The 22722-nt window shown below is 37.6% G+C and overlaps 1 protein-coding gene across 3 annotated transcripts in view; it reads left to right on the top strand.

Moving 5' to 3' along the window:
• The window catches only part of CFAP299 (cilia and flagella associated protein 299), a 589251-nt gene that overhangs the window by 547511 nt on the left and 19018 nt on the right, over window positions 1-22722 (top strand). The window contains exon 5 of one of the 3 annotated variants that reach the window (XR_005792060.1): window positions 4474-4631. The exons of the other annotated variants lie outside the window; for them this stretch is intronic. The gene's annotated coding sequence lies outside the window, so the exon portion shown is untranslated. The remainder of the gene's footprint in view (window positions 1-4473; window positions 4632-22722) is intronic. 3 annotated transcript variants of the gene reach the window in all.

Here is a 22722-nt window from a genome sequence, read left to right as displayed (position 1 = left end):
GAATTAAGGTGACTGTAGTTTTCTTACATGAACCCAAGTGCCTCGGGTGCCAAAAATTGGATGCCTACCCCAGATCACTTACACGGTCAGGGTTTTGATGTGCTCTCCTATCTGTGGGCCCGCTAGAATACTTCACCCAGCTCCACAATGTGGGCCACAAACATAATTTCTATCTTAGAGAATTATCTGAACTATTTTAAAAAATTCTTTACAGAAAACAAACTGAGGGTCGTTGGAGAGGAGGTGGTTGATGGGGGCGGGTTAAACGGGTGATGGGTATTAAAGAGGGCACTTTTCTGGATGAGCACTGGGTGTCATATGTAAGAGATCAATCACTGGGTTCTACTCCTGAAGCCAAGACTACACTGTATGTTAACTAACTTGAATTTAAATAAAAAATACGTTATATGACCAAAAAAAATAAAATTAATGTAAATAAATTAAAATTCTGAAAAATTTAGACATGCAGAACCTCCTTTTACGAAAAACACTACTCTTTTTTGTCGTTATACATCATTTATATATTATCCATTGTTTTATAGTTTACATTGTAGTCCATTAATCTATTTGGAAGTGTCATGCAATGTCAGGTGTACAACATGGGGATTCCACAAGCTATATGTTATGCTGAGCTCACAAGTGTAGCTACCATCTGTCACTGTGTAACACTACTACAACACCATTGATTATTATATTCCCTGTGCTGTACCTATTATCCTCAAAGTATTACTCTTATACAATGTGTTTTCTCACCCATATCGCCACCTTCGGATCTTGCATCAAAGTTACTTCTACTCTTATGTTTTCTTTCACATCTATGGAGCAAGACAAATAATCCCGATCAGAAATCTTTCCTGAGAAATAGTTCATCATGAGGATTGGTAAATACCCAGAGACTAATATGGAGCCAGGTAACTAGCTCTTCAGTCTACCCATGACTCATCTATCTTCCTTCCATTGAATACCTACTGGATCCTGTTGGAGATGGAAGCATTTCCTGGCTGAACCAAATTGAACCAAAGCTAAACTGAGCAATGGGAGTGGAGTCGTGAAGGGTTCTAGCTAGATTGTACTGTCATCACCTAACCTGCTTCTTTGTCCCACAGAAGGGGCCAAGACTCATTACTGACGTCTTCACACCGTGTCCTTAGGTCTCGAGAGGGTATGCCACATGGACGCTCTCTTATCCTCAAATTCTAACCTTTTCTCCTACTTTTGCTTCCTGTATTACATCTTCCTTTTAGCTCCTTTCCATGTGATGTCTCTGAGCCAGACTGTCCTTTGACATGTGACCTTTTACCACAAAATAGTGATGCCTCGACCTCCAGTTTCTTTTTGTTGCTTACTAATGATCTCAAGAAGTCTCCTGAATGCCTATGACTTCTCTCTGCAGCAGGGGGTGAACTCTCACCTCATTTTCTACTACTTTGGCAGGGGGCACTTGGGGGGATTCAAGAAAGGAAGGTCTGAAATGTTGTTAAATAAGGATGAAGACTTCTATTTTGGCCTGTGGCTGATTTTCTAAATACGACTGAAATTAAAAATCCAATTTACCAATAAAATATTATTTTCTTATTGAAGGGTACTCGACCAAATCCTTATGAAAAATACAAATTCCTTCTATTAACTAATTCTGTTCCCCATGAATTAACAACCATTTTCTTATTTCCTGTAGGTAGGTATATTTGCCTCCCTTGAGTCTAAATATTTGTGACAGTTTCCCCCTCTGTTAATTGACAAAGACAAGCACCAAACCCAAAATCATATCTTTAATCTCCAGGAAGTGAGTATACCCTCCCACACGTGATTTATTACTTTATTTTCTAAATTTCTATTTGTAAACCTATTACGCATTGGGCATAGTGTTAGGTGATTCTATGAAAGCTAAAATAGGACTCAATTCCTTTCTTCAAGGAACATAGAGAGATAATCAACATAGAGAGATAATCATAAAACAATTTGGAAATACGGTGATCTAGATTTACCCAGGGCATATCCAAGTATAAAGGAAACTGTAGAGGGAATTCGGGTGGGAGAAAGGCAAGACTAACCAGAAGAGGTGCTGACAGAACTTATTCATATGGAACGTGTAGGCATTTCCAAGCATGGACGATAGGGAAATAGGATTTAAGCCAAGGGGACAGCATGAACAAAGGCATAAAACTGAAAAAAAAAAAAAAAATAACGTGATCTATAAAAAAGCAACTATTAGCAGTTCAGGGTTGCTACAGCATAAACCTCAAACACAAAGCAGTAGAACATGAAGGGCCATGCAAACCAAATTAAGAAGGTTGGAATTTCTGCTATAAGTGATAATGAGTCATTGAAAGGGATTTGCATGGTTAAATCCATGTGTGAGAAACACCCCTGGAGGCTGTGAGGAAGATGGATTGAATAGATATAAAACAGGAGGCAAGGAGACAAACAAGCTGCTTCTCAGGACCTGGATTAGGGCCATGGTGGAGGGACAAGTGATAAGGGGCCTGCCCAATGGGACAAATACTTATGGAGGGAAATTGGCAGCATTGTATGTAAATGGGCTATAAGGACAGGGAAGAAGTGAACATGATTAAGTCAAAGTCAGGGGTGTCTCAATAAACAGGAATTGGCAAACATAAGATAGAAAATTCAAGGTGATGGTAGCTCAGGGAGAAGATCAAGATCAGTTCTGCACAGGTTGCATTTAAAATGGTGTGGAATATCTAGAACACCATGGATAGATAGGTACGTCTGAATCTCTCAGATGACTGGGCAGGGAAATATATATGGAACTTTTAACATATAAACAGTAACTAAAACAACAAGAAAAGATGAGATTTTTCAAGGAGGTCATTTTTTCTAACATTAGCAGTGATGACGTTCTTTTTGCAAGATAGCCAGCTTTGCTTACTATTTTTGAAGAGTGACTGTTATTATTTTGTATACTTGTGAATAGCACAGATTTTTTGAGATATACAGTTGGCAGATACACTCTCAGTTTTACTTTTGAATTATAAAAGGTAAGGAAACAGACACAATTGTTTTTTTTATGATTTCATGACTAAAAACTTGAGGGGTAATTATAAATATTGTTCTTGAAAGCACAATAGCTTAACTATTCATAGGTGGATTTCATGTGTATTCTTACTATCCTAGATAAAAACCTAAAGGTTGCTGTTTCTCAAAATTGACCCCAGTTTCTACCCCAAGGTTTTTCATGTAATCTTACAAAGCATATCACAGACAGATGTTTAGAGCCAAAAGAAAACCTAGTATTTTCTTTATCTACTCGATACACATCTTATAACAAAGGATTTTCTAGTTCCTCCATTTAAAAAGAAACATTTTTGGGGCGCCTGGGTGGCTCAGTTGGTTAAGCGTCCGACTTCAGCTCAGGTCATGATCTCACACTCCGTAAGTTCGAGCCCCGCGTCGGGCTCTGTGCTGACAGCTCAGAGCCTGGAGCCTGCTTTGGATTCTGTGTCTCCCTCTCTCTCTGCCCCTCTGCTGTTCATGCTCTGTCTCTCTCTGTCTCCAAAATAGATTAAAAAAACATTTTAAAAATAAATAAATAAATAAATAAATAAATAAATAAATAAATAAAGGAAACACTTTGCTCTTTTTGGATTTAAAAGTTATGCCTACTCTTGTGGAAAATATGTAAACTGTAGAAGAGTATGAAGTATAAGAGAGAAAATTGAAATCCCTCCTAAGTTCCCAACTCAAAATCTTAAAGTGTTATAAATGTTAAAATATTATGAATATAGGGGCTCCTGGGTAGCTCTTGATTTGGGCTCAGGTCATGATCTCACGGTTTGTGAGATTCAGCCCTGCCTGCGTCAAACCCACTATAAGTGTAGAACCTGCTTGGGATTCTCTCTTTCCTTCTCTCTGCTCCTTTCCTACTCATTCTCTCTCTCTCTCTCTCTCTCTCTCTCTCTCTCTCAAAAAGAAAAAACTGTAAAGAAATATTATGACTATAAAATTTTATAAGTATATTTTAAATATTATAAATATAAATTTCATAGGTATATAAATATAGCATATATAATATACATATATGTAACATACACACATACACACAAATATATGTTAAAGAGATAGGAGATTGGCTATTGGGCAAAATTGTGTGCTCACCAAGTCAGTGACTGTAGGTCAGATGTATGTTGTCTAATCAGCTGCTTGCCTGCTACTTTCTAAACAAAGACAAAAGCTGCAAAACATTTACATTTTCCTTAAAAAAAACCTTCTCCTAAGGAAAAAACAAATCACTAACTCAAGGAGGGTTTCCTTCATGGTTGCTGTGGGCTTTGCCTTCAAAGAACTTCTGCTAAAGAACAGTTTGACCCCAGCCAGGTAGGGATGGGGGTTTACAGACACTCTCAGGCTTCCCCCCAGCTTGGGGAGTTGGAGTTGCATCCAACTGAGTCCCAAGCTGTGACCCTGTCACCACACTGACCACTGTCTTTTTTCACCCTTTACTTTTGCTCTCAGGATATACAGAAAACAGCATATAGTGTATATATGCTGCTCTCAGTGCCAGGAAACCAAGATTCAGGAACATCTTTGCCCCTTTTCTCTGTGATATTGTAAGAAGGGAGAAGTTTCTTCAAAAGTGACAAGGACTGGCAAGTGATCAACTGCACATGTAGGTGTGTTCATGAATGTATTTGCTCTCTTACTGTATATATGCAACTCTGAATCTTATTACAGTCTAAGCACTTTATCTTCTCTCTGAAAATTCTACATGAACATCAATTACAAGAGCTGTCGGTATCTTATTTTTATGCTGTTCTTTGGTCATTTACCTCACATTGGTTCGAAATCATCTCAGTGCATGCGAGGACTCTTTGTCCTCCATTGATTGACATCTCAGGACTCCTACAAAATATGAATCTTGTTTAGATTCTGAGTTGAGCAAACCACACTTGAAAAGAAATAAATGGGACAGTTGGTGAACTTTGAGTACCAACTGGGTACTTGGTGATACTACAGAATTACAATTTTAAGGCATGATAATAAAATGTGGTTACAGTTTTAAAAGTGATCTTTGAAAGATTAAAGGAAGATTGTTGACTCTGCTCATGACACTTCTGAAAGGCTCAGTCCCACAACTCTGCCCTTACTTCAGATGCCAATTGCAAGTAATGGATCTCAGGGATGCCCACTCTTCTGTCCAGTGGCTACAAAGTCAAGAGTTCCCACACCACCACCACCCTCGGGTTTGATGATTTGCTTGAACAGCCCACAAAACTCAAAGACAGATTTACTTATGCTTACAGGGCTTTGATAAAAAAAATATTATAAAAATACAGATTAACAGCCAAGAAAGAGGTTCATAGGGCGATGTCTGGGAGGCTGTGAGCACAGGAGCTTCTGTTCCCATGGAATTTGGGGTACACCATCTTCATGAAATGCAAATGTGTTCACTGGCCCAGAATCTCTCCAAACCCAATTGTTTCAGGTTTTTATAGAGGTCTCGTTACATACGTATGAAAGATTGGCGATTAACTCCATCTCTAGCCCTCTAGCCCCTCTCCCCTCTACAGAGATGGGAGGGTCAGGCTGAAGGTTCTAACTCGCTAATCACATGGTTGTTTCCTCTGACCACCAGCTCCTATCCTGAAGCTATCTGAGGCCCCACCAAGAGTCGCCTCATTGGCATAAACTCAGGCGTGGTTGGAAGGAGCTCATTGTGAAGAACAGAGGCTCCTCTCAGCCTGTCATTCAGGAAATTACAAGGGTTTTAGGAGCTCGGTGCCTCAAACAGGATGAAGACCAGATATATATTTCTTATTATATCACAAAACCACACAATCCACACTGAAGTTCTTTTTTGGATGAAAAGATATGATGTCTGAGACTTGACATAAAATAATCTAGTTGATGGGAGTGAGTTTGTGGGAGGAAAAAGATGATTCCAATGGGCCCTTTGTGAAGAATTGTTGAAGCTGCAAATGGGCCCATGGGGATTCATTAGTCTCTCTTCTTTTAGGTATGTTTGAAATATTCCACAATACATTTTTAAAAAGGGGAATAAGGGGTGAACTGAGTCTCTAAATAAATACACTAAATAAGTATTTTGTGAAACTTCTGTTCACCTTCCTGGTGAAGTGCCTTCCGATATTTTCCATTGTATTCTATGCTATTCCATACTTTCATTCTGGCTGTGGCCCACAAATTTGATTTTGCAATTCAAGAAAGGAACACACCATCCGCTGTTTAAAAACGAGTATTCTCCCCAAGTTCCACCTCCCAGTCAGCCTTTTCCCACTACTAACTCATCGTTGCTACTGCTTGTTGCAGACCCAATTTAAATCAGAATCCTGACTTCTGATTGCCTAGAATGGGAGTTTGGCGAATTTCAAACCATCACCATTGTAAATGACTCTGTGAAGAGTCTTTATGTGTGTATATCTCTGTCTATAATTCTTGCAAGTGGGATTGCAGGGTCAAGTAACAGGAATAGTTATCAGGCTTGTTATGCATGTTGTCAAATTGCTTTCCAAAAATGAGTAAGTTGCACTCCCATGAGCTATCAATGAGCATGCTTATCTTATGGTTCCCTAGCTGGTAGGCTTTTTTTTAAATATATTTTTTAATGTTTATTTATTTGTGTTTATTTATTTATTGAGAGAGAGAGAGAGAGAGAAAAAATGTGAGCGGGGGAGGGGCAAAGAGAGAGGGAGACACAGAGTCAGAAGCAGGCTCTAGGCTCTGAGCTGTCAGCACAGAACCCTTCGCGGGGCTGGAACTCAAACTCATGGACCATGAGATCATGACCTGAGCCTAAGCGGGCCACTTAACCAACTGAGCCACCCAAGCACCCCTAGGCTTTTTAATTGTTCCTCACTTTGAAAGACAAAAACATTTCATTTTACTCAGATTGCTTTTTTTTTAATGTTTATTTATTTATTTTGGGGAGACAAAGAGACAGAGTGGGAGAGGGGCAAAGAGAGAGGGAAACACAGAATCAGAAGCAGGCTCCAGGCTCTGAGCTGTCAGCACAGAGCCCGACAAGGGGCTCAAACTCACGAACTGTGAGATCATGTCCTGAGCTGAAGTGGGGCCCATAACCAAATGAGCCACCAAGGTGCCCCTACTCAAATTTATTTTACCATTAGCAAAGCTTATCCTCATTTCAATTATTTGTTGGCTATTATTTATTTTCTGTGGTCTATCTATTTCTGTCCTCTCCCCATATTTAGTTAGGACCATTGAAATTTTTTAAGTTACTTTATAAGAGAATTTTATAATTGAAGGTTTTTTATGGCACATATTCTCTCTTAAACTTCTTCCTCTGTTAGTCCCGAACAAAATATTGCTGGTTTACCTTTTTATGTTTGTTATCATGTATTATCAAGCTGGCATATCTTACCAGCTTCTTAAGGGTGAAACAATGGATTTTTAAATGCAGTGTGTTCTCTGCTATTCCACTTCCAGTGGGGTGTTTAATCTGTCCATCATACTGACAAGAGAGTTATGCTTTGTACAAACAAGAGGTTACTGAGTGTATGATATGGTTGAAGGAGATTCAAGAAACTGCCTCACTGTCTACTCAAAAATATCTCCTCTTATAGTGACAGAGCAGATACCCCACAATTAGAGATACATGGTGTTGGCAAATGGAAGAAGAGACAAACTATTCTGTACTAATGTAAGTGTCCTCACCCCAAGCTTTTAGCACGGCAGAAGACTAGAAGAGAAAGAAGGTGAAAGCAGACACAAGAGCAGGAGAGAAGCTGATTCTGAAGATGAGTATCAAGTCACACCCCTCATGGCAGTCTCAGGATAGCAGAGGAATAATCTGAACATTTGTTAGAACTAAACAAGTGCCAGGTACTGCTCTAGGAATAATCAGATAAGGCCTGGTTTCTACCCTTAACTCAGCTGAGAAGCAGAATAGTAAATCAATTCTTACAGGACAGAGCTTCAGTTTCTATGGTAGAATATCTATTCATCCCAGACACTGGAATGTAAATTAGGCTAGCTGAGGGTCACAGGTTCCCATGGGAGATAATGTGTGATATGAGATTTGAAGACTGAGTAGGACTTAGCTAGATAGAAAAAAAAAATGTGGAGAGGGCAATCTACGCAAAGAAAACAGGATGTCTTACAGGGAGACCCTGGCAGGGCCTGAAATGACGTGTTATTTTTGTTTATGTTTTTGTTTTATTTAAATTCAAGTTAGTTAACATACAGTGTCGTCTTGCCTTCAGGAGTAGAACCTAGTGATTTATCTCTTACACGGGACACCCAATGCTCATCGCGAAAAGTGCCTTCCTTAATGCCTATCACCCATTTAACCCATCCCCCCATCCACCTCGCCTCCAGCACGTAGTGGGAAAGCCCAAGAGAAATCTGGGGTTGGGAATGTGCGGGGTGGCCTGAGAGGCAGCTTCCAGGTTTTGGAGAATGTGTATGCTGAGCTACAGAATGTGTTTAGAAAGCCACTGGTGTTAGGGAAATATTTTAAACAAGGATGTAATATCTGATATTTTAAAAGATAATCGTAATTGCAAGGGGATGAAGGCTGAGAGGGGATGAAGACAAAAGGGGGAGCTGATTGCAAAGCTATTGTATTAATTCAGGTATGAATTGGTGTATGATGCAGCATTTGGAGGGAAGCAGATAAACATGAGAGATCAGGAGGTAGAATCTCTAAGACTTGATGAAAGACAGGATGAATGGTGAGGGAGAGGGAAAAGCTTGAGATGACCCACATTCCTAGCTTAGGTGACTAGGTGGATAGTGGTATCACTTGCTGATGACTCATACCCATCAAATCATGATTCATAAACATGATAAGACATTGTTTCTACTGTTTCACTCTTAAAAACTGGCAAAGGAAGAAGCAGAATCAGTTGCAAAGGAAAAGATGGCAGAGCATTGTAGTGTAGTGCAAAGGGTTTTGGTGTAAGAATTTATGGAACAAGTATAAGTTAATGATCTCACTTACTATTTAAATGAAGAAGACCTTCAGACAGAGACGTGTCAGCTAAAGAGGGATAGCTGGATGAGCGGTTCTAATTCTTTCTCCTTAATGTTTTCCCTCTTTGATTCTTCCCACCCTCACCACGACGGACCCCAACAAATAGCTGCCCCCCATTTAGTTCTGGCTCAGAAGACACAACACCTCTTTCCTTGGCTTAGCTCTGTACAGTTGAAGTAGACAGACATTTTTTTAGAGATAGTTTTCCACATTATGTACAGAAATACCAAATTTCCAGAGAAGGCTGTGAATCATTTAAGCTTCTCTTTCTGCCTCAGGTTGTTTTTCTATTATGTGGATTCTCAATGCTTTTAGTCTATGTTGTTTCAGTGTTATTTTTGTTATTTCTCCTTGATCACATTCTAATTATATCTTATATTCCTGCTTCCCCAATCTTGAGTACAAAATGAGGTCACATTCCTTTTAACATTCAAAATAAATTTTGACCCTGTGGTCCATCCCAGTATCCTGTCATAAATGTTTATTTCCTCTTCAGCTCGCTCCCTTAAGGTAACTCCAAAGCTTCCATGATGTCTAATATATTCACTTACTATTGCTGAGTAACAAATTACCACAAATTTAGCAGCTTAAAATAACACTCATTCATTATGTCATAGTTAGTAGGTCAGAAGTGTAGCATGGTATGGCTGGATTCTCAGTTCAGGGTCTCACAAGGCTGAGATTAATTTGTCAGCAGACTAGATTCCTTTCTGGATGTTCTGGGGAAGAAGACTCTCCCAAGCCCATTTTGATTGTTGCCAGAATCCAGTTCCTTCTAATTATAGAACTGAAGTCCCTATTGCGCCTTCAACTTACAGCCAGCGACAGAGCATCAAATCTTTCACATGCCTTGGATTACCCTGACTTCTTCTACCTCCCTGTTCTGTTTTTAAGGGCTCTGGTGATTACATTGTGCCCTCCTGGATAATCCAGGATTTTCTCCTATTTTAATTTATAAACTTGGTTGTATCTGCAAAGTCCCTTTTAACACAGAATGTAACATATTTGCAGATACAACAGCAAGAGAGATCACAGTAGATATATTTAATTCTGCCAACCACGTCTACCTGTTACCAAGAGATAAGTCTTAGTTACTATCCTTTGAGGGACACAAACTCACAAAACCATTTTCAATTACCAAGAAATCCCCTTTCTGACGTAGCAAGTTATCCCTGTTGAAACCCAGGCACCTACCAGTGAACTTCAACCTTCTCAAAATCATCTTCCTTATCTACCAAATGATCCTGTTTCCTAGATAAGCACTACCATCAAAACTTGATCATGAATCTGCCTAGTAAAACTCCTGTCCACTTAAGAGAGGCATTTTAATGACCTGGAGCTAATATATCTCCATATTCTCACCTCCAGGGACATGCTGCTCCCTCACAGCTCCACATTGCTAAACCTTGTTTCTCAATACTCATTATAATATGATTCTCTAATTGCACATCTCTTTTGGCTTATACACATGCAGAGCCATTTCACCTCAAAGCACAATTACACAGCCTGAGCCTGAAAGAGTGGTCAGTATTCCTCACAACATACATACCTACCCCCTGTGTATTCTTCCCAACTTCTCTACCTGATCTCTAGGAACCAAGGTTCCCTTTTCCAATATGCTAACATGCCTTTTAATGAAAGTCTTTACCCATCACATGAATAAAAAATTATAATTCCAAAAGCCTATCTACAGATATGAAAGAAAAGTATGGTAATTACAATGTAGACTTTGTGACTATTCTAGGAAGGCCAATAAGCTGAAAGAGCATCTTAATATTCAAAATGTAAAAATGAATGAAGAGTTTGTTGATGGAATAGCTCCATATATTTTATATTCACAAAATTTGAGTTTCCAAGACCTTCTAGGATAGAGAGAATATGATAAATCAAAGAATATTTGTTATTTTTAAAGAACAGAATTTTAATCTTACAATTTGAATGCATGTTACCCCCTTTCCCCTAAGGAAAGTTATTACCAATAATAACCATCATGTTTTGGCTTCATTTTCTTATTTCTTGCTTGCATTTGGTAATAAGGATCTACTTGTTATGTTTTTTCACACCTTCTATTTCCCTTTGTCCTTATGGTACTGTCCTATCCTAACCCCTCCTACAGCTGTATGCAATTCTCCGTCTCCTTCTTGGGATTTTCACTTATGTATATCCAATGTAAATTGTGACATCAGAAACATAAAATGAGACAGGGGAGAGTGTGTAAATGTGAACATTTTGTATGCATTCGAAGTTAAGTTCTTAATTTAAAATAAACTCTCTAAATAAAAGATGTTTTATGTAAGCCTCATGGTAACTACAAAACAAAAACCTATAACAAATACAAAAATTATAAAGAGGAAGAAATTTAAACATACCACTACAGAAAATCATCAAATGACAAAGGAAGAGAGTAAGAAAACAATAAAAGAACAGAGGGATTGCAAACAGCCAGAAAACAAAATGGCACTAGTAAGTCCAGACCTATCAATAATTAAATGTAAATGGACTAAATTCTCCAATAAAAGACTTAGAGTGTCTGAATGAATACAAGAAAATAAATAAATAAATAAATAAATAAATAAACAAACAAACAAACAAGCAAACAAATAAAACAAGACCCAACTATACGTTTCCTAGAAATGATTCACTTCAGCTTTGAGGACACACACAGACTGAAAGTGAAGAAATAGAAAAAGATACTCCATGCAAATGGAAATTAAAAGAAAGCAGAGGCAGCTATACTTACATCAGACAAAATGGGGTTTAAAATATAGATTATAATAAGAGGCAAAAAGAGATCATTATATAATGATATAAGGGCCAATACAGAAAGAAAATATAGCATTTGTAAACATTTAGGATATGTGTAAGTTCATAAGGACTATTCACAGTCCACTATTCTTGTTCTCACCAAATCAGTAGAGCAAAAAGCTAGGTGTATTTAAGTAAATTCTTTTTCTTCATGGAGGCTTGCAGAAAAAGCATTTTTTCTAACATTCCTAAGTTCTAGTATAACTATCCATCCGATTCTTCAAGCTGGGAACCTAAGAGTCATCTCTAATGCTTCTCAGTAATGACTTCTAGAATTGCTGTCTGCTATATATACCCTAATTGTATCTATGTTTCTGCAACCCCATAACCTATAATACTTTTCAATTCTAGCCTGGATTAATGAAACAGACTTTAAACTGGTCACTTGGATTCTAGCATTCTTTACTGCCATCTCCTTAAATCCATTCTTCATTCACTGCCAGGATAGCCTATCTAAACTGCATATCTTTCCCTGCCACTTTCCTATTTATAATCCTCAGATATTCCCATTGCTTACAGGATGAAGATAGTATTGTTTGGTGTGATAAATAAGGCCTTCTGTGACCTGTTTCCTGGGTATGTCTTCAGTCTCGTTTCTCACCCACCTACTTGAACTTTCTGTTCAATTGATATTGAATTGTTGGCCACCCTACCCCCAGCATTCTCCATTTCACTTCTCACAGCATGATTCCTCATGATGTCTTATCTAGTTGGAGGGCCATTTTTCCATCCCTGATGCCATCCCTCTGCCTGGCTAATTCCTATCACTTATTTAAGACTCAGGCCTCGTGTCACTTCATCTAGGGAGCTATTTTGAACTTCTCTCAGTCAGAGTAAGGTTTCTCTCCTCTGTCTTCCCATCGAATTTCAGGCATATTTGTATTGCTTGAATTATCTGCTTTCTCCTGTTAGTGAACTTATAAGGCAGGAACTGTATGTTATTCCTCATTCTATCCCAAACATGTAAAAATGTGCTTGATATATATATATATATATATATATATATATATATATATACTTGATATATATATATGTGCATATATGTAGATAGTATATATATATATAGCATATCTTGTATATATAGATATATATAGTATTTCTGATTTTATTGGATTAATGCTGATTTTGCTACATATACATATATATAGTATATCTTCTCCATTATTATTCTCTTAAAAAATGAATGAATGAATTAGTGAATTAATTAACGTGACTTCACAGATACTTCTCTCACCTCCTTGCCTTGATAGAGCATGTGGCATCTAGACAATATTTCCCTCTTAACCTGCAGGAAAAATTGGACAAAGGACTTTGAAGTGAGAAACCCTCCAAAAGCCTTATTTTCTTAAATATTTACCTAGTAGAACCCCTTAGATGGCCTAATTGGGTCGGAGGAAGGCAGCAGATGGTACCTAACATGGGGAGCACCTTTTTAATCCAGATGGCAAAATTTCCATGAATGATGCCACGTATTTAGAGATGTCCTGGACCAGATCTCTGATTCTGTTCATCTCAGAGAACACTTTGTCTCACTCAGGTAATAACCGTGATACAAGCAATTGTTCCTACAAGATCCACCCATTACAATATCTATAGTGTGCCAAGAGGGGACTGTCAAACATAAATAGACTGCACAGAAAGGCTTTATTTCCGTTATCACCGTGGCTTGATCAGAAAACCTACGCTGCATTTTAATACACACACCCTACATACACCCAGCCTGGTGAACTCAAGCAAAGCTCGGAGGTTTCTAATCCTGCTCTTATGCGCGTGGTGAATTAGGCCCAATTTTTTGAGAAGAGTGCCTCTTCACACTCCATGAGATGAAATAACTCCTTTTTAGCTGCTTTTTTACCCTAAAGGACAATTTGGCTCAAAAAGCTCCCTATTTGGACTTTATTCCTTGCCTTCCTCCTCATGGTTTGCTCCCAAGGGAGAATCTGTACTGCTTGCATGGGATATAAGCATATTGCCTAGCCTGATAAACCTGACATAGAGTAATAGTTAGTAAAGACAAACAATGAAATAATCATCTTAAAATCACAGGCTGAATGCTGATTTTGCTACATAATATCTAGAACATTCTGTAGCTCTAATTTTATTTTCTATAAAGTAATAATTTAATAATAATTATTATTATTATAATACACACGTACATACATATATACCCTATTTCATGTGATTGTTTTGGACGTTAAACAAGAGTATAAAGTGAAAGCTCTTTGTAGGTGATAAAGCACTACATCAATGCAAAATTAGCAGCTATTGTTTCAATAATATCAGAAAGAGAATGAGATTAAGGGAGGGCTCACTGTGAACCTCACTCCATCCCTGCACCATCCCTTCAAGTTTCTGCTTTGGAAAAGTGTTTCCTCTTCAGTCTCTTTATCACAAATGGCCATATAGGCCAATTGCTATGGGACTACCTGGTGGCATTTTTGCTTGAGCTTGAGGTTCTCGCTCTAGGTTTTGTAACTGAGAGGCGCTCCAGAATGTTTTTATACTTGCTCTGATTGACAAATCAGAAAGAGTTTGTATAACTTGTAAATCTATTTCCATAGTCTTATTATGGGGGAAATCTGATGATGTGTTCATCTGTTACTATCACCCACTGTTTTCCCACCGCGTGGGGCTGGCAATAGAGCATTCGAGATGCCCCGCCAGAGGGCTGGGGTCCCCAGTGAGGAGGCCAGCTTACAGTTTAGGATTATGGAAAGAGGTATGAAATCCTTCCTCAGAACCTTTGCCTATAAGAAGGGTCCCTCAGAACAAGCTGCTCCCTGGTGGTGACCTAAGAAATATATTGGCTACATTATTCTCTACCCTAGGGAATCTATTACAATTAGTCAGGTATCAGGTATTATATTCCATTCACCTCTCCCTCGGTGCTTTCTATCACCAGTCCATCCACTTGACACAATACTTTTGGTTCAAAGCACTATGGTGAGCATGCCAGACAGGTGCTAATCTGTCTTCTTGCACAAGTGAAAATTAAAAATGGTGGCCTACCGGCAGTGAGCTCCCCCTTGTACCCCTGTGCCTTAAGATGATAGGAGAGCCAACCTTACTAGCTCTCCATGCTTCACTGAGCACACTGTGTCCCCAAAGGGAAGGCACACACAGTTTCTGCCTTTTAGTAGGAGACAGTTAAGAATCATATTTCATATTTAATTTTAAACCCACAGCAATTTACCTTCTGCCTTACCTTCCAGTGTACGACTAAAAATTTCTCATAATGGTGAATACTGAGGTATGCACATTTTTCAGTTCTTATAAAATCTACCTTTTACTATCCTTTCTACCTAGAATGCTTGGCTCTACTGCCTTCTGTCAGGAAACGCTCACTAGAAATACATTTGACCAATACATATATTCTTTTCTGACCCTTACAGTCCAAAAGTGCCTTACATAAATTTCTACTGTATGATTTTTCATACTCTCTTATAATCTTTTGTTTACCTTTTTGATGTCCCATAGACTATGAGTTCCTTGAAAGTAAGAACTGTTCTTTTGTTTTTTATTTTTTTGTTTCTTCTTGTTAAATACTTAGGACCATTCCTGGCACAAAATAGATGCTTGGAATTGTGGTGAATGGAATTGAATGACCCTTCTGACTATCTGTCACTGGGGCTTTTTTTTTTTTTATTTTTATTTAAAAAAAATTTTTTTTCAACTTTTTTTTTTATTTATTTATGGGACAGACAGAGACAGAGCATGAACGGGGGAGGGGCAGAGAGAGAGGGAGACACAGAATCGGAAACAGGCTCCGGGCTCCGAGCCATCAGCCCAGAGCCCGACGCGGGGCTCGAACTCACGGACCGTGAGATCGTGACCTGGCTGAAGTTGGACGCTTAACCGACTGCGCCACCCAGGCGCCCCTGTCACTGGGGCTTTTAATGTTCCCAATTATCTTAATAGTTACAGTGTGTTGTTCAACAATTATCTATATTTTCCCAACTGGCATGAGCATTTATTACATAGCTTACTGAATTTAGAGATCCAATTTATAGCCATGAACATTAACGAAGTAAACTAACTTATGGAAAAACTAAACTTTAGATTTCATATTCTCACCAACCAAAATAATTGATCAAACATATATTTTTACATGGAACATGATATTTCAGAAATTAGGTATTATAGAATGTTTTACTACTTTGATATTATATGGAAAATAAAAAGTAACAAGAATATTTATTATTCTAGATTAAATTCCATGTCTCTATACCACAATTGCAATTCCATATAATGTAATTTTTCCACAGCAATAAAAGTTTTTAAAAATCAACCATAAGAAAACATGTTTTAGCATTGTTTAAACAACTTTATCATATTTTTGGCAAATCTGTGGCAGAACTTTGGAAACATTTTACATGAACATTGGGTGAATCAACTCTAAAACAGCAACATTTATTACATTTTTTTAATATTTATTTATTTCTGAGACTGAGAGAGACAGAGCATGAGTGGAGGAGGGGCAGAGAGAGAGGGAGACACAGAATCAGAAGCAGGCTCCAGGCTCTGAGCTGTCAGCACAGAGCTCGACGCGGGGCTCGAACTCACAAACCATGAGATCATGACCTGAGCCGACATCAGTCGCTCAACCGACTGAGTCACCCAGGCGCCCCTAAAACAGCAACATTTAAATTTTTAGATTTGTAGGTGTGGAGACCACACATCTTGGCTTGTCCAGCATCATCTGAGCTTATTCTTATTGTCTTGACACAATTATTAGTAGCAATCCCTACCTTCTCCAAGAGGATCTTAGTTTGGACAGTAAAATTATCAGGCAACCTTACATATAGGCTGTCTATACAGAGATTTAAAAAAAAGGAAACAATAGTGTTTAACCCTTAAGTGTCCCCATGGTTGATATGAAATCTCCTGATTTTTTTAGGTTTTGATAAAATCTTTTGATTTAACAAAAACTAGTTTGGTAGGATTTTAACTTTCTGTTTTTACAAATTTCCTTTAAATAGGAGTATTTCTCTGTCCTACAAATTATATTTTATCAATATACCTTCTTTCCTTTTTTTTTTTTAATTTTTTTTTTCAACGCTTATTTATTTTTGGGATAGAGAGAGACAGAGCATGAACGGGGGAGGGGCAGAGAGAGAGAGGGAGACACAGAATGGGAAACAGGCTCCAGGCTCTGAGCCATCAGCCCAGAGCCCGACGCGGGGCTCGAACTCACGGACCGCGAGATCGTGACCTGGCTGAAGTCGGACGCTTAACCGACTGCGCCACCCAGGCACCCCCTTCTTTCCTTTTATCTCAAATGAAATGTGTTTTAATTTTATAACCATATGCAAGTGTTAGGTACTGTAAAAGTCTGTTGGTCCAACTATATAAAATCCAGAAAGAGTCCATTATTAATAGATATTGAAACAAAACTCCTTTCTAATTTTTATAAACTGTTGATTGTATTCATAGGAAAAATCTCTTACACGAGAATAGCTTCGATTCCAGTGATATGTTCTCTGTGATGTCAAATCTCATGTTTGCATGGTAGTGATTTCATTTTTTCTCTGTGCTTTACATACTGGTGACTGGAATTGTCAGTCATTATGTTTATTCTGTATTCACCCGGAAGACCTTAGCTTGCCTCTAAATATATTCTAATGCAATTTTCAAAATCTTTAATAACATTGTGCATTTTGTGTTTTCATAATTTCTATAACTATGTGCCTTCCATTCATTCAAAGGAAGGTAGTGAACAAAACTAGGCCAAAAAAGGTATTCTGGACAATGACTTTGAAATTTACTCCCCCTGGTGGTCCAAAGCCCTGTTGCCCTGTGATGTCATTAGAATATTTTCTCTGGTATCAACAATTATCATGCAAAATAAATGACAAACAGGTAATTGTTTCAAAAAATATACATGAGGTCCCCTTATCACTTCATTATCACAGTTTACTTGTATAAGTTGTGTATAAGTACACTCATACCTGTATACTAGAATACCCAATTTCCAATATACTTATCATAAGGAGTAAATGGAAAATTGTTCTTTTATTCCAAAAGCTTAAATAATTTTACATACGTTACCTCAGAATTTCTTCTATTATGGATACACTATGTTTGTTCCGTATTTTTAAGTTGTGAACACTGACTGAGACATAAATCAAAATAATGTGTAAGAACTCACTGAATCAAAAGAGGCTTTTATAATCATAACATTGTAAAGAGTCTTTGAAATATGCAGTTCAACTTCTGACTTCAGATGAGAGAAAATTGAAATCATTGCATCAGGGTTCAGATTTCCTAAGTACTGGGTCAGTGTTCTAAATCAATTCTCTTAATTTCCTTTTAAAATAATTTTTTCTTGCTTCAACTTTGTTTTAATTCTGTAATAACTGAAATTAATATTATTAATTGGGTCATAAATAATAATAGTAGAGATGGGTATATATGATTTATTTAATCCATAAACATTTATTGAGTGCCACTTAATAATATAGAAAGTACATTTGGGTGGCTCAGTAGGTTAAGTGTCTGACTTCGGCTCAGGTCATGATTTTGCAGTTCCTGAGTTTGAACTCATGTCAGGCTCTGTGCTGACAGCTCAGAGCCTGGAACCTGCTTTGTATTCTGGGTCTCCTCTCTCTCTGCCCCTCCCCCACTCGCACCCTGTCTCTGTCTGTCTCTCTCTCTCTCAAAAATAAATAAACATTAAGAAAATCTTTTTTTTTTTTTCCAACGTTTATTTATTTTTGGGACAGAGAGAGACAGAGCATGAACGGGGGAGGGGCAGAGAGAGAGGGAGACACAGAATCGGAAACAGGCTCCAGGCTCTGAGCCATCAGCCCAGAGCCTGACGTGGGGCTCGAACTCACAGACCGCGAGATCGTGACCTGGCTGAAGTCGGACGCTCAACCGACTGCGCCACCCAGGCGCCCCATTAAGAAAATCTTTAAAAAAATAGAAAGAGTACAGCAAGGATAAATAAGTTTGGAAGGTGAGAGAGTAAAACTCAGTTTTTGATATGTTGAGATTGAGAAGTCTATGGTTTATCCCAGTAAATACAATTAAGCAGATGTGGATTAGCAACTCAGATGGGAAAACTGAGATGGAGCAGAGGGTGGGGTAAATTGGCATAAGGGAGGTGGGTTTAATTATAAGTATTAGGAGAAAAATGTGACAGCCTGGAGAAAATCTGAGTTTGGAGAAATTTGTAAATCTCTTTTCTTCCCTTTCTCTTATTCCTCTTCTTTCTACTTCTTTTCTTTTCTTTTCTTTTCTTTTCTTTTCTTTTCTTTTCTTCTCTTTTCTATTCTTTTCTTTTTTTTCTTCCTTTCTTTCTTTCCTTCCTTCTTTCTTTTCTTGTTTAGTTGGGATCATTGGCGTGTGTTTGTTGGTTCTGGGGAAAAATTTATGATGAACTGAATTTGATTATATCGGAAAAATTTTAGATAATTATTTGAAGTAACTAAAGAGGCATTAAGGGATGGAATTTAGAATATAGATGGATATGATTTTTTCTTTGTAAAGGAAGAGGTGCACCTATTCCTCTGAGTTGAATGGAAGGAGGTAGGGGACATTGTCAATATAAACAAATTTGCTACTGATGGAACAGGATATTGATCATGTTTCCATTGATGTTCTTTATTTTTCTAGTGAAGTAAAAGATAACTCATCTTCTGAGACTAAGGAGGAAAGTGGAGGAATAGGAGACAGGAACAATATAATGAATGATAGAGAAAGATAACTAGAGACATGTAAAAAAATTGCTCTGCAGCACCTGAAATCCAACTGGGGTTAGAAATTTGGAATTTAGAATTACATCAGTGATAGAGTTGTTTCAGCAAGAGTTGTCAGAAGACCATATGGAGAAACAGAGAAGACAAACATTTGAATCAATTTTGAGCTGGTATTTTTCAATATAAATAGGGTCAATTGAGCAATAAAGTTGTGATTATTGGCAAGTGAATCATGGATAAGTAAAGAAATTGGTTGTTGTAAATTAGGATAAAAAGAGTGAGCTAAGGAACTCAAGGCTTCAATGAGGGAAAAATAGCATTGTAGATTAACTAACAAAGAATAATAACAGACAATAAAAATTCAATAAGAGTTAGGAGTTATGACAACATTTAGAGTGTGGATCTGGATATAGGTGTCTTAAAGGGAGTGGAATTAAGTTTGAGATATACATTAACCCATTCTTCATTGACAAGTACTTTGCCACTTAAAAATAATTCAGGAATAATACATAATTGGATTAGTGACATCAGCAAGATAGCAGAGTAAGAAACTCTGAACCCTCTCTCCCCTTGCAAATACAGATTCAGCAACAATTTGTGAAAAATCCAGGAACTAATAAAATGCCCTACACCCCAGAAAAATGCAAAACCAGACTGACCAAACCCAGTAGAGAGGTTTGGGATACCCTCTACCAGAATTCTTACTGTTGACACAGCACCTTATGATCAAAAAGAAACTCCTAATTCTCAGTTTCTCCCAAGGGAGGAAGGAGTCGGTTTGTACATCCAAACCCCCAACTTTTCTGAGAGGGCTCTCCAGAGGACTGACTTCTATCTTGCCAGTCTTTGAGCTCAAGATCAGCACAGCCTATCTACCTAGGGAAGAAGGGAGGCAGTGACTTGGGCTAGTAAGCACCATAGAATAATGCCCCCCTGCTCATTACAGGGCAAGCAGACAAAACCCATAGCTGCCTGCTTCTCTCTGGGGAAAGAAATGTTGGAAGAGGACTCTAGAAGTTGTAGCCTGGCTTCTTGGTAAAAGTTTTCTCCTGTATGAGGCCAGTCCATGAAGATTTGGAGAGGTGCCTGCTTTGTTTAACATATAGGCATCAATGGAGAGAGTCAAAGAAAATCAAGAGTCAAGCAAAGATGTTCCAAAAAATAAAAATAAAAAGGAAAATAAATCTCCAGAAACTGACCCTAAAGAAATGGAGTAACACGATTTGCCTGAAAGAAAATTCAAAATAATTGTCATAAAGATGCTCACTAGGGTCAAGAGAACAATGCATGAACAAAGTGAGAAATTCAACAAAGAGATAGAAAATATTAAAAAGTACGATACGGAAACCATGGAGCTAAAGAACATATTAAATGTACCAAAAAGAAAAAAGAAAAAAAAGTCCATTTGACTTCTACAAGTCCTCTTCCAACATTTCCTTTCCCAGAAAGAAGCAGGCAGCTGTGGGTTGTGTCTTCTTGCCCAACATTACACTAGATCAAAGAGAAGAAAGGATCAGTGAACTCAAAGACAGATCATTGGAAATAATTAAGTCAGAGGATTAAAAAGAAAACAGAATATAAAAGAATGAAGAAAGCTTTAGGGTGTTCGTGGATACCATCAAGGGACCAATATATAAATTTTTGGATTCCCAGAAGAAGAGAGAGATAAAAGATCTGAAAATTTATTCAAGAAATAATGGCTGAAAATTTTCTAAATCTGGGGAAGGAAATGGACATCCAGATCCAAAAAGCTGAAAGAATGCCAATTAGAGAAATCTAAATAAATCCATATCAAGACACATTATAGTCAGATGGTCAAAAGTCAAAGAGAATTTCGAAAGAAGCAAGAGAAACATGACTTGTCACCTCCAAGAAACCCCCTTTCCCATAAACAATCAGCACATTTTCAGCAGAAGCCCCATAGGCCAGAAGGGAGTGGGAAGATATATTCACAGTGCTGAAAGGAAATAAAAAAGCTACCTAGTAAAGCATACTCAGAAAATCTGTCATTCAAAATGAAGGAAGACAAAGATTTATCCAGACAGAGAAAAGCTGAGAGAGTTCATCACTCTGCTTACAAGAAATGCTAAAGGGAGTCCTTCGGGTTGAAATGAAAGGATGCTAAACAAAATACGAAAGCATGAGAAAGTAGGAAACTACTTTATGTAATACATAAACAAATACAGAGTACTATACTACTGTCATGATAGTGGGCAAATCACTCCTAATTCTACTATAAAAGTTAAAATAGAACTAAAAATAACATTAAAAGATAACACATTATGAATAGATGTAAACCATGACAACAATAATACAAAGTTCATGAAGGGGAGAGGTTAAAATGTAGATTTTATGTATGTGATTGAACTTAAGTTATTATCAGTTTAAAATTGACTATTACAACTATAAGATATTATGTGAACCCCAAGGTAACTACAAAATAATACTTATAGAAGATACACAAAAGGGAAAAAAAAGGTATCCAAACCGCATCAATAAAAAAAATCAACAAAACACAAAGGAAGACAGCAAGAGAGAAGACAGGCAAAAGACTCTAAGACCATCAGAAAACAATTAATAAAATGACACAAGTAATTTTTTCCTATTGATAATTTAAGTGTAAATGGATTAAAATGTCAGTAAAAAGACACAGAGTGGCTGAATGCATCTAAAAACAAAAACAAACAAACAAACAAAAACTCAACTATATGCAGTCCAAAAGAAACTATTCAAAGATGTGGCAACTTCCTAAATGTATATGCACAGATAAATGTATAAAGAAAATGTAAGTGCACCTGGGTGGCTCAGTCGGTTAAGCGTCCGACTTCAGCTCAGGTCATGATCTCCGGTTTGTGAGTTCGAGCCCTGCGTCGGGCTCTGTGCTGACAGCTCAGAGCCTGGAGCCTGCTTCGGATTCTGTGTCTTGCTCTCTCTCTGCCCCTCCCCCGCTCACACTCTGTCTCTCTCTGTCTCTCCCTGTCTCAAAAATAAATAAAGCATTAAAAAAAATTTTTTTTAAAGAAAATGATCTATACATACAATGGAATATTTATTCAGCCTTAAAAAAAGAAGGAAATTCTTCTTTTCAATATGTGATAACCATGAGATCATGACCTCAGCTGAAAGTAAGAGTTGGAGGCTTAACTAACTAAGCAACCCCCAAATTAAGTTTTTGTATAAAGAACATATATATATATATATATATATATATATATATATATACACACATATATATATACATATACA

Source organism: Herpailurus yagouaroundi, unplaced genomic scaffold (genome assembly GCF_014898765.1).
Source record: "Herpailurus yagouaroundi ecotype Mexico unplaced genomic scaffold, PumYag 28, whole genome shotgun sequence".
Lineage (NCBI taxonomy): Eukaryota > Metazoa > Chordata > Mammalia > Carnivora > Felidae > Herpailurus > Herpailurus yagouaroundi.
Note: the sequence above shows the minus strand (reverse complement) of the source record. Positions and strands in the feature narration are given on the sequence as shown.